Source organism: Callithrix jacchus, chromosome 3, assembly GCF_049354715.1.
Source record: "Callithrix jacchus isolate 240 chromosome 3, calJac240_pri, whole genome shotgun sequence".
In the NCBI taxonomy this organism is placed as follows: domain Eukaryota; kingdom Metazoa; phylum Chordata; class Mammalia; order Primates; family Cebidae; genus Callithrix; species Callithrix jacchus.
In genome coordinates, this window is record NC_133504.1 from 88415142 (window position 1) to 88428929 (window position 13788).

The 13788-nt window shown below is 38.1% G+C and overlaps 1 protein-coding gene and 1 pseudogene across 1 annotated transcript in view; both read left to right on the plus strand.

Annotated features, from left to right (window-relative positions):
• Positions 1-13788, plus strand: part of COL25A1 (collagen type XXV alpha 1 chain) — a 518595-nt gene that overhangs the window by 391685 nt on the left and 113122 nt on the right. The gene's annotated exons all lie outside the window — the stretch shown is intronic.
• LOC100395418 (keratin, type I cytoskeletal 18 pseudogene) lies at positions 2823-4245 on the plus strand (annotated as a pseudogene).

Sequence of the window (13788 nt, forward strand, 5' to 3'; positions counted from 1 at the left end):
GTAAAACTTAAACAAAATCTTTGTCATCTGTGGTAACTGCATAGAAGTGTAGCATTAGCGCTCAGTTGTATGGAGTTTTAGAGTATGAAGAATTCTGGGAGAGTGACGATATCAATTTTGCAATTACTTTAAGCAATTGAAGGTATATGTAATTTTTTCCTGGAAAATGGTGAAAACACATTCTTCCTGTATATTCTTATATTGAAAGCTACGTGGGCCTCTCAGAAGGCTTTGTTTGTCCCCAGGTGTGCACAGATTACTCAGATTTTTATTGCTGCCCTTGGCTTTTTTTCTCTAATGCCCAACACAGCATCCTAATATACAGTGTTCTAAAATAAAATAGATATATTTTTTAAAAAATTCTTATCTTCCTTGAATTTGCTTATGCTCTCTAAGATATATGATGTGACTAACAATATAATCTGATTTTTTTACCATTCCCAGTTTGACAAAGTTGAATACAAATGGTTGACCTGATCCTAAATCACCTGCATTATTATCTTAGTGTGCTCCAATTCCCATTTCATATCAAACCTTTCTCCGGTGAAATAATACTGGATTTTTTTTTCTACAAACTTTTCTTCACTCTTTAAACTCTTATGATTTAGTCATGTTCTTATTTTTAAAATGCATTTAAGAAACCTAATGGAAATCACAAATGTTTCAAGGATATGGATATTAAATGATCTAATTGGCATTTTAAAATTACTGTTTTTAAAGATGTAAGATTCTTTTCAAAGAGGAAACTTCTTTAATGTATATAAAGAAAGGTAGACAAATTATAGTATATATCCCAGTGAATTTTCACCAAGTGAACATAACTATGTAAAAACCAGATCAAGAACGAGGACATTATCTTAAACCCTCCATCACCCCCATTACCATCCCAGAGGTAACCATCATCCCGACTTCTGTCACTATACATTAGTTTTGCCTACATTTGAATTTTATAGTAACCAAATCCTACCGTATGTACACTTTTGTGTCTGGCTTCTTTCATTCAACATTATGTTTGTGAGATCATCAACCTCTGTTTTAATGGCTTTCACAGCTTGTTTAAAAAAATAAGAGGAAGAACCATATTTCCTTGACTACCCCGTTAAAACTACATCATTCTGATAGCAGTAAATGAATGAATGTCTGTCTGACCTTGGGCAAGTCACTTAACCTCTCAATTTCTCATCTGTGAAGAAAGGATAGCAATACCCTCTCTGACTGCCTTAAAAGGTTGCCAAAGACAATGCAATAAATTAGGGAAAAGCACTTTAAAACATATAATGAAGAACTATATGACTGTGTTGTTATTATGATCACTCAATTGTTCTCTCTAGAGTAAATTACAGGTGAGTGTGGATTTATATAACAGATGTATTCCTGCAGAGTTTTGTCTAAATCAGATTTTCTTATATCAACATATTTTGAATGTGCCAGGGAATTTTACTATTTAAAGAAATCCTATTCAGAGTCTTTCTATAAATCAGTATAATCCCCTAATTCAGCTAACTGAATTTCTATATTTTATGTTTCCTTAACATGAAATATTTCTCCAATCTAAAAATCTATCTTTTTAAAAAGAAATCATGATTTGTTAACTTGAATAGCACCTATATATTTTAACTCGTATCAAAGAGAGAAGAGGATGCTAGAAATATAACTGCAGTTTTAATGAGAAGGAAATTTTTCTTAGAAACTTAGAAATTTTCTTTCACATATTGTGTGTGTGCGTGTGTGTGTGTGTGTCTCCATGAACTTGAAATCTGGTAGGGAGAAAAGTATATTGTATCGGTAGTTCTGGCTTTAGAACTACTTAGTGGTATATAACTATAATCTGTGATCCTTTTTACTGATCTATAAAATGTAGGTAATAATTCCTATTCTACTCCTCTCACTGGGTTATGGTGAGAAGCAAGTGAAATGATAATATGAGTTTTTTTATGAACCACAAAGAGTTCCATAAACAAGAAGTATTACTATTAAAACAAATGTCTGGTGATATAACTTGGCTTACAGAAAGGCTGCTCTAAGAAATGTAAGGACTAAGAACAGTTGAATAATAGCTACCAATTAAATTACAACATATCAAATACTGCAATGAAGAGTGGAATTTATTGCTTTTGTCCTATTTGTAGTTGTTGTTTTAGCCTTCCTCTCCTGTATATCATGTTATCTTCCATTACCAATTTTTCATAACATTCCCCTTGTCACCCACTTATTAAGACAAACAAAACATAATAAATACCACTGCTCTCATCTTTTTCACATTATGTAAACCCCACTCCACTTGTTGGTTTGTGTCATGGAGGAGTGCTTGCTTACATAAGGGTCTTAAGAGGCACTAGAGAATTGTTATAAATTTAAAATGTCTCTGATGATGAAATAAGAAGCTAGAAACAATCTAAAATTAGCTCTTGCAAAAGTGATTATGAGTGTATCAGGTAGGGAATTAGTTTTCATAATCTAAGATATATAGTTTATATTGCAGAAGTAACCATCTGAAGATTAACAGCATCTATGATAGAATGAAAAAGAAAACCTACAGCTCACGCAGTTCCACATTTATTTAATCCTGCCAGGCATCTATTCTGTAAACATGACCTTTGGGTTTTCTGAGAAGTTCAGGATGAGCTTTTGAAATGCAGTTCTTGCACTTAAATAAATTTGACTCCACCTAGATGAGAACTGCTGTATCTTACAAAAGTAGACCAAAGAATGAAATAAAGGAATGAACATAATTGGAAGTGATCACGTTCTGAATCCTAGTACAAATGACCTTTATCTTTCAGTTCTTCAGAAATTCAAATGGTCATTAAAAGAGTATTTTAGGTCTGCGAAGCCTGAGTCCTGTCCTCTCGCTCTCTTCCCCGGGCAGCATGAGCTTCACCACTCGCTCCTCCTTTTCCACCAACTACGGGTCTGTGGGCTCCGTCCGGGTGCCCAGCTATGGCGCCCGGCCGGTCAGCAGCGTGGCCAGCGTCTATGCAGGCGCCGGGGGCTCTGGTTCCCACGTCTCTGACGCGCTCCACCAGCGTCCGGAGCGGCATGGGGGTCGGGGGCCTGGCCGCGGGGATGGCCAGGGGTCTGGCAGGAATGGGAGGCATCCAGAACGAGAAGGAGACCATGCAAATCCTGAACGACCGCCTGGCCTCCTACCTGGACAGAGTCAGGAGCCTGGAGACCGAGAACTGGAAGCTGGAGATCAAAATCCGGGCGCACCTGGAGAAGAAGGGACCCCAAGTCAGAGACTGGGGCCATTACTTCAAGACCATCGAGGACCTGAGGGCTCAGATCTTCTCAAATACCGTGGACAATGCCCGCATCGTTCTGCAGATTGACAATGCTCGTCTTGCTGCTGATGACTTTAGAGTCAAGTATGAGACAGAGCTGGCCATGCGCCAGTCTGTGGAGAGCGACATCCATGGTCTCCGAAAGGTCATCGATGACACCAATGTCACTCGGCTGCAGCTGGAGACAGAGATCGAGGCTCTCAAGGAGGAGCTGCTCTTCATGAAGAAGAACCATGAAGAAGAAGTAAATGGCCTACAAGCCCAGATTGCCAGCTCTGGATTGACCGTGGAGGTAGCTACCCCCAAATCTCAGGACCTTGCTAAGATCATGGCAGAAATCCGGGCTCAGTATGACGAGCTGGCTCGGAAGAACCGAGAGGAGCTGGACAAGTACTGGACTCAGCTGATTGAGGAGAGTACCACAATAGTCACCACACAGTCCACTGAGGTTGAAACTGCTGGGATGACACAGAGCTGAGACGTACAGTCCAGTCCTTGGAGATTGACCTGGACTCCATGAGAAATACAAAGATCAGCTTGGAGAACAGCCTGAGGGAGGTGGAGGCCCGCTATGCCCTGCAGATGGAGCAGCTCAACGGGATCCTGCTGCACCTGGAGTCAGAGCTGGCACAGACCCGGGCAGAGGGACAGCGCGAGGCCCAGGAGTACGAGGCTCTGTTGAACATCAAGGCCAAGCTGGAGGCTGAGATCGCCACCTACCGTCGCCTGCTGGAAGATGGGGAGGACTTCAGTCTCAGTGATGCCTTGAACAGCAGCAGCAACTCCATGCAAACCATCCAAAAGACGACCACCCGCCGGATAGTGGATGGCAAAGTGGTGTCTGAGACCAACGACACCAAAGTTCTGAGACATTAGGCCAGCAGAAGCAGGGGACCCTTGGGGGAGCAGGAGGCCAATAAAAAGTTCAGAGGTCAAAAAAAAAAAGTATTTTAATAGGTATCTTTCCTTTTGATATTCTGTTTCTTTCTTTGACAAATGCAGAAAATTTCAAAAGCATGAAAGATAGATGGTATTTTTTAAAATATGCCAAATAGTGGCTGGGTGCGGTGGCTCACACCTGTAATCTCAGCACTTTGGGAGGATGAGGCGGGTGGATCACAAGGTCAGGAGTTTGAGACCAGCTTGGCCAACATGGGGAAACTCTGTCTCTACTAAAAACACAAAAATTAGCCAGGCGTGGTGTTATGTACCTGTAATCACAGCTACTCAGGAATCTGAGGCAGGAGAATCGCTTGAGTCTTGAAGGCAGAGGTTGCAGTGAGCTGAGATTGCACCACTGCAATCCAGCCTGGGCAACAAAGCAAGACTCTGTCTCCAAAAAAAAAAAAAAAAAATATATATATATATATATATATATATATATATATATATATATATACATACACACACACACACTAGCTCCAGTATCATGTATACTATTTTTTGTTCCAAGATGTCTATATCCAAAGTTTCAGAGACCAATTTCCTGTTCTGAAGTTCTTTATTCCTTTCTTCCTCTCCCCTACACATATATAGGCTCCGTAACATATGCATTTATCTTGTACTGAATGATAAGAATACTTAAAATGTTCCTCATTGGGTCCTGGTTGTATCTGAGAGTTCAAAACTCAGAAACATTTCCTGTTGTATTGTCTTAAAGTGAAATTTGGATCTGTCCAAACAGTTTACAGATATTTTTAGTTGATTTTCATTTCACCTGCAAACACATTTAATACATTTAGATCAAGTGAATATAATGTTTTTTAAAAATATTAGTCAATAACATAAGCATGAAAATATTTCCATTGCATTTAAAATAAAATTGAAGGAAGCAGTATGTGAAGGTTTACTTTAAATATGTTCAATTTATAATGCATTGCTATCCCACGGATTTGATAAAACTCATGGTATTCCTTCATTGTGCTTTGATCTGCTTGCTATCTTGATCAGCAGATGGCAGACACTGGAGACAACAGCAGACTTCCTGATTTGGATCTGGCAGAGGAAGCAAAACCCCCAAACCTTCAGATCACAAATAACAAAAATGACTGAAATCATATTATTGTAGTTATTAGACTAGATTTTGACAACAAAATCTTGTTTGGTAAAACTGCACGTCCTTCAGTTGTGCACACTGCCTGCTGGGATGCCTTCGCAACCATTCTAATGCTTTATCAGCCTCCCTTAATCTGATTGTCCATGAAGGACATATAAATGGCACACCTGCAGGGCTCTTCCCACCTCCTTGGCGCTTTTGCCCAGAGCCTGCAGTGCTGTTTTTCAAATGGACCAGAGAAAGTAGACAAGTGATGCCTTCTGTTTCTGGTGCTGCCCAACCATCCCTTGCAGGGAGTCCTGCCATAGAATCAACACAGTGGAGCTATGTCTCCTCAGCCTGGGGCAGGGACCAGCTCTGTGTTGATACATGTGTGCACAGACTTCTCTAGAGATGTCTAAAGGTCACTTAGTGAGGTGATAGGAAGGAACGTTTGACTTTCCTTTGAAGCTGGTTCTGTCTCCTAGAAACAAAATGTCAACTTGGGGAGCATTTTCAACAATGATTTAGAAGCATGATTATGTAAAAGAAAGACAGTCTCAACAGCTGGGTAGATGATGCTGTCTGTATTCTTCTCTCATTACTTCACTTTGTTTTCCTTAATGACCTCTAGGCTGTGAGTCAGCTCTATTATTAACTATCTTTACAGTGGTTCTAGTTCAGGGTCTAATAAGCTCTATCACTCGGACAAATTAAGGTATCTAAGCCTTAGATGCATCATCTGTAAAGAATGGTGAAACTAAACAGCATGAGTTCCCTTCCGACTCTAAAGTCCCGTCATTCTACTCTGTTTCCATTATGAATGCACAGATGCATATTTTATGTATCTATTATATATGTTCTGTAAAATAGAAAATCAATGGACAGTCATATGCTAAGCTTTTAATAGAAGAAAGTCTTAAAAATTGTCTCTTTCTCCAAAACCATAATCAGCTTCTCTAGTTGTCACTTCTTCTAACTTTAGAATCTAGCTTATTATAGCTCTACTGAAGCAAAATATGTGATTCTTGTTTGAGAACATTCAGTTATAATTGATCTCATCAAATTCTCATATTTTATCATTAGATAAAGAAGAAACTTTTTAAAATAAAGCCTGTTTGAATGTGCTTTACATTTGCAGATGTAGGGCAAACGTTCAAATTTTGGGGCAAGAGGAAAAATGGGAGTCTTTATAAAAAATGTCTAAATATTTAAGTTATAAACCAACTTAATAAAACTGTTCAGTAAAGTATGTTTTATCCTCTAACCTTTATAGACAGACATATTCTCATGATGACTTGGAAAGTTCAAATCCAGAATTCTTGCACTCCTTGGAGTTCAAAGCCATAGTGTTGTGACGTGAGGAGAGCTGTAACTAGCCCTAGCCCTTGGCCTGCTTCCCTTCTTTCCCACACTTTCCTCTTCTTCAGCTTTATAAGACTCAAGCTCTAAATTTATAAGAATCAGGTTCGTGGATGCTCATGGGACCAAATTTCATCTACACCCCTCAAAATACCCATCTATTTGCTTTCTCTTCCAATTTGTTGTGGTGCACACCAGTGAGTGGTATGGTTCACCTTCAGAACCATACCCTGGGAAGGGACAACACACCATCTTTGAAGTGAGCTCAAGTCATTGAGGCAGAGAATTCTGGAGTCCTTAGTACCTGAAGATCAGGTGGCTAGAGGGTAAGGTTGGAAGGTGTGTGGACAGATTGCTCATCTTAGACTCACGGATTCCTAACCCCTGGAAAGTACAACCAGAAAAGAGCCCTTTACAGTATCCGCCCCAAGGCAAAAACCTTCTTGCCTTATCTAAGGGAAGTACAGGGTCCCTGTGTCTGAGTGGAGCCTTAGAAAAGAAATGGCCTTCTGCTTAATCACCTCCTTTGAGAAAATCTCACACATGCGTACACTTTCTCACTCCCCCAAGCTAAGTTAGAAGCTGTCTTCTTCCCTCCTACATAACATTTATCACATCATATAATAGTTGTTGGTACTTAGTGTGTTTAATAAACAGAGTGATTGAATGATATGAATGAATCAATTGATAAATCAGGCCCTTATACAAAGAAATTAGCTTTATATTTTTTCCCCAATTAATGTCATGTCATTACTCCCCAAGGGTAGGATGGGGTAGGACAAATCCAACAAAATTACACAAAATTGCTCTTCTTCTTGTTTTGTTTTGATTTAGAGACAGGGTCTTGCTCTGTCATGTGGGTGGCAGTACAGTGGCATGATCACAGCTCACTGCAGCCTCAAACTCCCGGGTTCAAGGAATCCTCCTGCCTCAGCCTCCCAAGTTGCTAGGACTCAGGCATGCACCACCACACCTGGATTTTTAAAATTTTCATTTTTTATGTAGACGGAGTCTTGTCATATTGCCCAGGCTTCAAACAAGTTCCTTGCCTGAGCCTCCCAAAGTTCTGGGATTATGGGTATGAGTCACCATGCCCAGCCTGCTTCTTTTTATAGTTATATATGTATTATAGATTATTTAGAATACATATGTGCTTACAAATATACATGTTATAACTGAAAGGATGATTTTCATGAGGACAATGGAAAAGCAATTGTATCAATTTCTAGTCACACCAGCTGGGTGGCTCATGGTGGCTCACACCTGCAATCCCAGCACTTTGGGAGGCCGAGATGGGTGGATTACCTGAGGTCAGAAGTTTGAGAGCAGTCTGGCCAACATGGTAAAACCCCATCTCCACTAAAAATACAAAAAATTAGCCAGGCATGGTGGTAGGTGCCTGTAATCTTAGCTAAAAAGAAAAAAAAAATTCTAGTCATACCATATGGCTATTTATTAAGTAGGATATAAAAAGTTCAGAAGAAATCTTAGAAATCATTTAGCTTAGCATTTCACAGATAAAAGAAACAGTATCAGAATGAAAAAGTAACTTGGCCAAGGTTACAAAATAGTTAATGGCAGGACCAGACTAGAATCCAATTCACTGGATTTCTGTCTTATGTGTTCTGTTGTCTAGGACTGCACTGTCCCATGCAGTCCCCATTACCTACATATGGCTATTTAAATTTAATTTAAAGTTGGCCAGGCTGAGTGGCTCATGCCTGTGATTCTAGCACTTTGGGAGGCCTAGGGGGGTGGATTACTTGAGCTCAGGAGTTTGAGACCAGTCTGGGTAACATGGTGAGAACCCACCTCTACAAAAGAAACAAACAAAAATTAGTCAGGTGTGGTGGCTCATGCCTGTAGATAGACCCAGCTACTTGTGGGGATGAGACAGGAGGACCACTTGAGCCTGGAAGGTGGAGGCAGAGGTTGCAGAGAGTCAAGATCATGCCATTGTACTACAGACTGGGGGATAAAGTAAGTCCCTGTTGCAAAAATAAAATAAAATTAAAAATTCAGTGTCTAAATATTGTAATAGTCACAGTTCAAATGCTCATTAGCCTTATGTGATTAGTGACTATCCATTGGTCTATTATTAACTATCAATTGGTCTATTAACTACAGAATGTTTCCATTATTATATAGAAAGTTCTATTATTAATAGACAGTGCTGATCCATCTAGGTAGAAAACAGATCTGAATAGGATATGCTACATATTATAATCTTAAATTTAAGACCTTTTTCTGTGGATCATGAGTTATTTAAATTCTAGCCACCAGTGTTTCTCAGTATTGTTGATTTAAAATAGGAAAAGCACTTACACTGCTTATTGGAAATATTTTTTACTGAGTGTAGCGTAGGGTGATAGGCCTTTGTGAACCATAAATTTGTTTCCTTTATAGTACTCGAGGGAAGTATGTTTAATCACAGAGGGGAGAGAAGCCTGTTAATTTTTCTTTCTTTTCGGATCATTTCCATTTTAGGTTTAGCAATAAGAAACAATTTATTAAATTTTTAGAAGAGATGGAATGAGCTAATTTTAGTGTGTGGGTATCTGGCAAGAGGTAATATAGAGTCTCTGTTTTAGAATCTGATAAAAAATAAGGTTTTTATATACCTAGATTTATCTTTAATCTATGGTATTTAAAGCTCAATATTTAGTCTTGGGTTCTGGTTTTGTCAAGTAGTGAGAAAAATGTATTACTTCTTTAATTTCCTGAACTTTAAGAGACCTCCCTTAAAGAGGTCATAGCCTCATGATTATGAGAAACACCAATAAGTGAATCATTCTGGTTTAATATTTTCTTCAAAAATTTAGCACATGAGATAGAAAAGTCAGAAAGAATTTACTCTTTTAAAAAATAATTACTGCATGTAGAACGTTTTTCATCAAATGCTCATGAATAAATATAATGACATGCCATCTTACTAACCGGCTCTAGGTTGTAGAGGAACTTTTTCAAATAATAGAAATTATGAAGTGATATTACTGAAACAAAAGTCTCAGATACCTAAACAGAACAACTGTCTCAAAACTGGGAGCTCTTTCCAGTGATACAGGTATGATAGTATGAGTGTTAAAATAATGGTGGAAAGGCAGTAAACGGAATTAAATACTTTTTAAATTCATTCATTCATTGTTTCCATTTAGTCAGTAATTATTTATGTGTTAGGCACTAATCCTGACGATGTGAGATATATGGCCTGAGGAAGTTGCTACCTAGTCAAGTGGATTTTTAAAATAGGTAAATATGTTAAAATATAGCCAGTTGAAATGTGCTAAAGAAACACAAAGGATAAAAACAAGCTTTGTCTGGGTGTGCTGGAGAAGGCTCACAAAGGAAGTGAGTTATGACCGCTGAGCCTTGAAGAATGGTTAAGAACTTCACATGAAGACTAATCGGAGAAGGATATAGACTTCTTGGGAAAATATAAATGATGAAGTGTGACTGAAGACAGGATCCATGAAAGACTTGAAACAAGAGATGAGGTTCTCCCTTCTCAGCACTGTCTCGCTCTGTTCTTGTTTATACTGTGTTCCTTCATACCCACTTCAACTAAATCACTGGCTTTTACACTGAAAACATTTCAGTGCACTCTCTTATATTCTAAACATTTCCCCATAGTTTCTAGTTGGCATTTCCACACACTTAAGCTATGAAATCCAAATCTTGTAAAACATCACTTGAATTACACTCCAGACATACATATAATTGTGGCTAGAGTTTATGTTTGTTAACCTTCCCACATCAAACATCCAAGCAGAACATGGCATTTTATATACATGCATCTTAAATGATGATTACTTCTTAAGTAAGACGAATTTCCTCTTACTCTTTGTAAACCAAGTTTATGTATTTTGTGATCTCTTGATGCATTTCACCAGGTTAATATCTTTCAAAAAATTGAAATTAAAGTCTGTTGTACCAAACCCTTGAGAAAGTCTGGTACTAATGTTTTATGACTCCATAGTTAGATTATATGTGTTATCATTCTTCCCTTTGGAACTAGACTTTTAAAGGTATTTTCTTCATTTTGCCTAACTTTTATGAAATCATGGAAAAATTATTAAGAAGGAAATAATTTTAAATGGTTTAATAGTTTTGGGCTTTTATCTTCCCCTTTACAGATGGACCACCTCTTTTTTGTTCCCTAAGTTTTTTATTACAGAAGCTAGTTGTATATTCTTCTGTCAAGAAATGACCAGCAGCTCTCAGAGCTTCAAATTTTACTGTTAGCCATCAGGGACAGAACAGGAACTATGTCCGCCCCCTACATCATTTCCTAATAGCAGGCAACCAGAACTTGCCTTAAAACATGTCCCAAGAGGCATCCTAAAGCACATCATTTAGGAACTCAGCATCCTGTTTAAGTAATTAATACCTCAATCAAATTTGTGCTAACATCAGTAGTGACAGAAAAATTCATTATTTTTTTTCCATCCCATGATCTATCAGGGAATGGCTTTCTGTGTTATTTTTTTTGGTTCATAAACTAGAAAGTACAGCCAATGCATAATAGTCACAGAGTGATCCTTTTCTTAACAGCCTGCTTTGAAGATTTACTTGGGTTGATAATTCTATCTACCCTTTGCATAATTGTTTTCTGAAGTGCATTAGAGACCTTAGGCCCACATACACATATATAACACTCTCATTGTTAATGATACTGTGTAAGTTGGATGATTTTGGCTTTGCTATGTTCATATGGAAGTCATGACCTAAATTTCTCCACTCATGCTTGCAATTAGAGGTAATCTGGAGGCTACTAGAATAGGCCAGCAATGTTAGAATGAGTCAGGTGAACAAAAGGGTGAAAAATCCTGCCATTCCTATCTTGAGACACTATTGTCTCAAGCTTAAGGAAAAAAAAACCTGAATTGCTTTATGTATCCATTTGTTCATTTCTGTAGTTTTTATCCTACTCAAAGTAAACATCATTGTGCTTGCAAGCACCTACAAGACCATACACATACAATCTCTCTTCCCTATTTATATCCCCATCTCCTACTACTCACCGACAGCCTCCTTGGGGTGTTCTTTGAACATGCTTAGCATGTGCCCAACTCTTGCTCTTTGCATTTACTCTTCCCTTGCCTGGAATATTCTTACCCCTTCTATACCCATCACTCTCTTCCTGACCTCCTTATCACTGAGGGCTTCACTAAATGATCTCCCTGCAATTTATTCCATCTACTTCTCCCAATCCATATCTCCCTCTTTGCTTTAGCACTTACGACCTGACACAATTTTATATTTGTTTACTGTCTGACTACATTCACTAGAATACGAAATCTAGGGGTATACATTTTTGTCTTACTTTGAGTGCTCACTGAGTGATCATTTTGTTTTGTCTTGTTTTGTAGACAAAACAGCACTCATTGGGCACTCAAAAACTATTATGTGAATGAATAAATGAATTAACCTTAAAATTATTCACTGAGCAATTACTATGTGCCAGCTACTGTGCAAGATAAAGGTAATTTAGAGTGAATAAAGAGGTAACCAGACAATTATGATTATTGTTGGTAAATTCTATGAAAACATCGTAGGGGTGCTTTGGAGAATGAAAGAGGAGCACCTACCACAAGGGCGAGGGCACTGAGCTCTGATTTTAGAATGGGTGCAGGAGAGGACCATGGAGAAGAAAGCCCCTTATAGGAACAGAAAGAGGTGCAGAAATGTGGAAGCCTGGCTTATGCGGAAAACTGCAACTACTGCCAAAGCCCAGACTCTTATAAAAGGCTGTGAAAAGCCACTGAATGATATTTAAGTAAAGGAAAGGTTTGAACCCATTAGCCTTTTTGGAAGCTCACGCAGGCAGCAGTGTGCAGAAAGCACTGGAGGAGACCGAAAGCAAGTCATTAGGTGAACTTTACATTAGCTAAGGGAGAGAGGTGAGGGTTTAACAGGAATGTAGCAATGTGGCTGGAGAAGAGGGCTGGATCATAGAGATATTTTTAAGTGTCTGATGGACTGAAGTAGGAGGAGTAAAAGTTGACTCTGAGGCCTGAGTAACATGCTTTTGGTAAAGACAGTCACCAACATGGGGTCTATCATGTTTCTTTAACTTACTTTCTTACCATATGCTGAATATTGTACATAGATCTTTAGATATGGTACCTAGGAAGGGAGAGGAAAAATTGGAAAGAAAATCAAGTAACTCTATAATTTCTTACTGTGTTTATAATATCTGAACTTTATTTTGCATAACTTCCCATGGTGTTTTCTGAAAGATTATTAAAACTGGTGCAAAGGTTTATCTGCAGATTAATGATGTTACTCCATGCTTAGAATTTTTCAGTGACTCTTTGAGTTTTTATCTATTTGATAAAGTTATATTCATGATGCAAAATTCTTTAATGAAAAGTTTTTTTATTTTATATCACCCAGAACCTGTATTTAAATTTAATGTGTTTTAAGGTTCTAATTATAGTTGATGTTTCTGGAGTTTAAAGAAATATAGCTTAATATGTTGATATTCTGTATGTTAGTTTTTAATCTTAAGATGTATGCAAAGAAATTATTTTGAAAAACAAAACTAGATTATTCTCATCGTAACTGGTTATATACAAAGTATATGCAAATGTAAATAAGGAAAGACCACTTCATCGATTAATAAAGGTGAACCAAAAAGATTGTGACTCTAGGTTGGAAATCTGCTTGATTCAAACTTATTAAATTATGAGGATAACAATAATGGAATTGTTTTAGAAATCTTGAATCACTAGAAAAAAATGATTTTAACTTTGGTAATAATAAGCATTTGTTTGACTAGTGAATAATGAATATATGGCATTATTCATCCAAGTTGTTGTACAGGATGAAAACATAAACAAGTGTAAGAAAGATTAGATAGGCTACGAGTAGTAGCTCACACATGTAATCCCAACACTTTAGGAGGCCAAGGTGAGAGGATTGCTTGAGGCCAGGTGTTCAAGACCAGCTTGGGCAATATAGCAAGACCCTGTCTCCACAAAATATTAAAAACTTAGCCAGGCATGGTGACATGTGCTTGTAGTGCCAGCTGCTTGGGAAGCTGAGGCAGGATTGCTTGAGCTTAGGAGTCTGAGGCTACAGTGAGCTATGATCACATGACTGCAC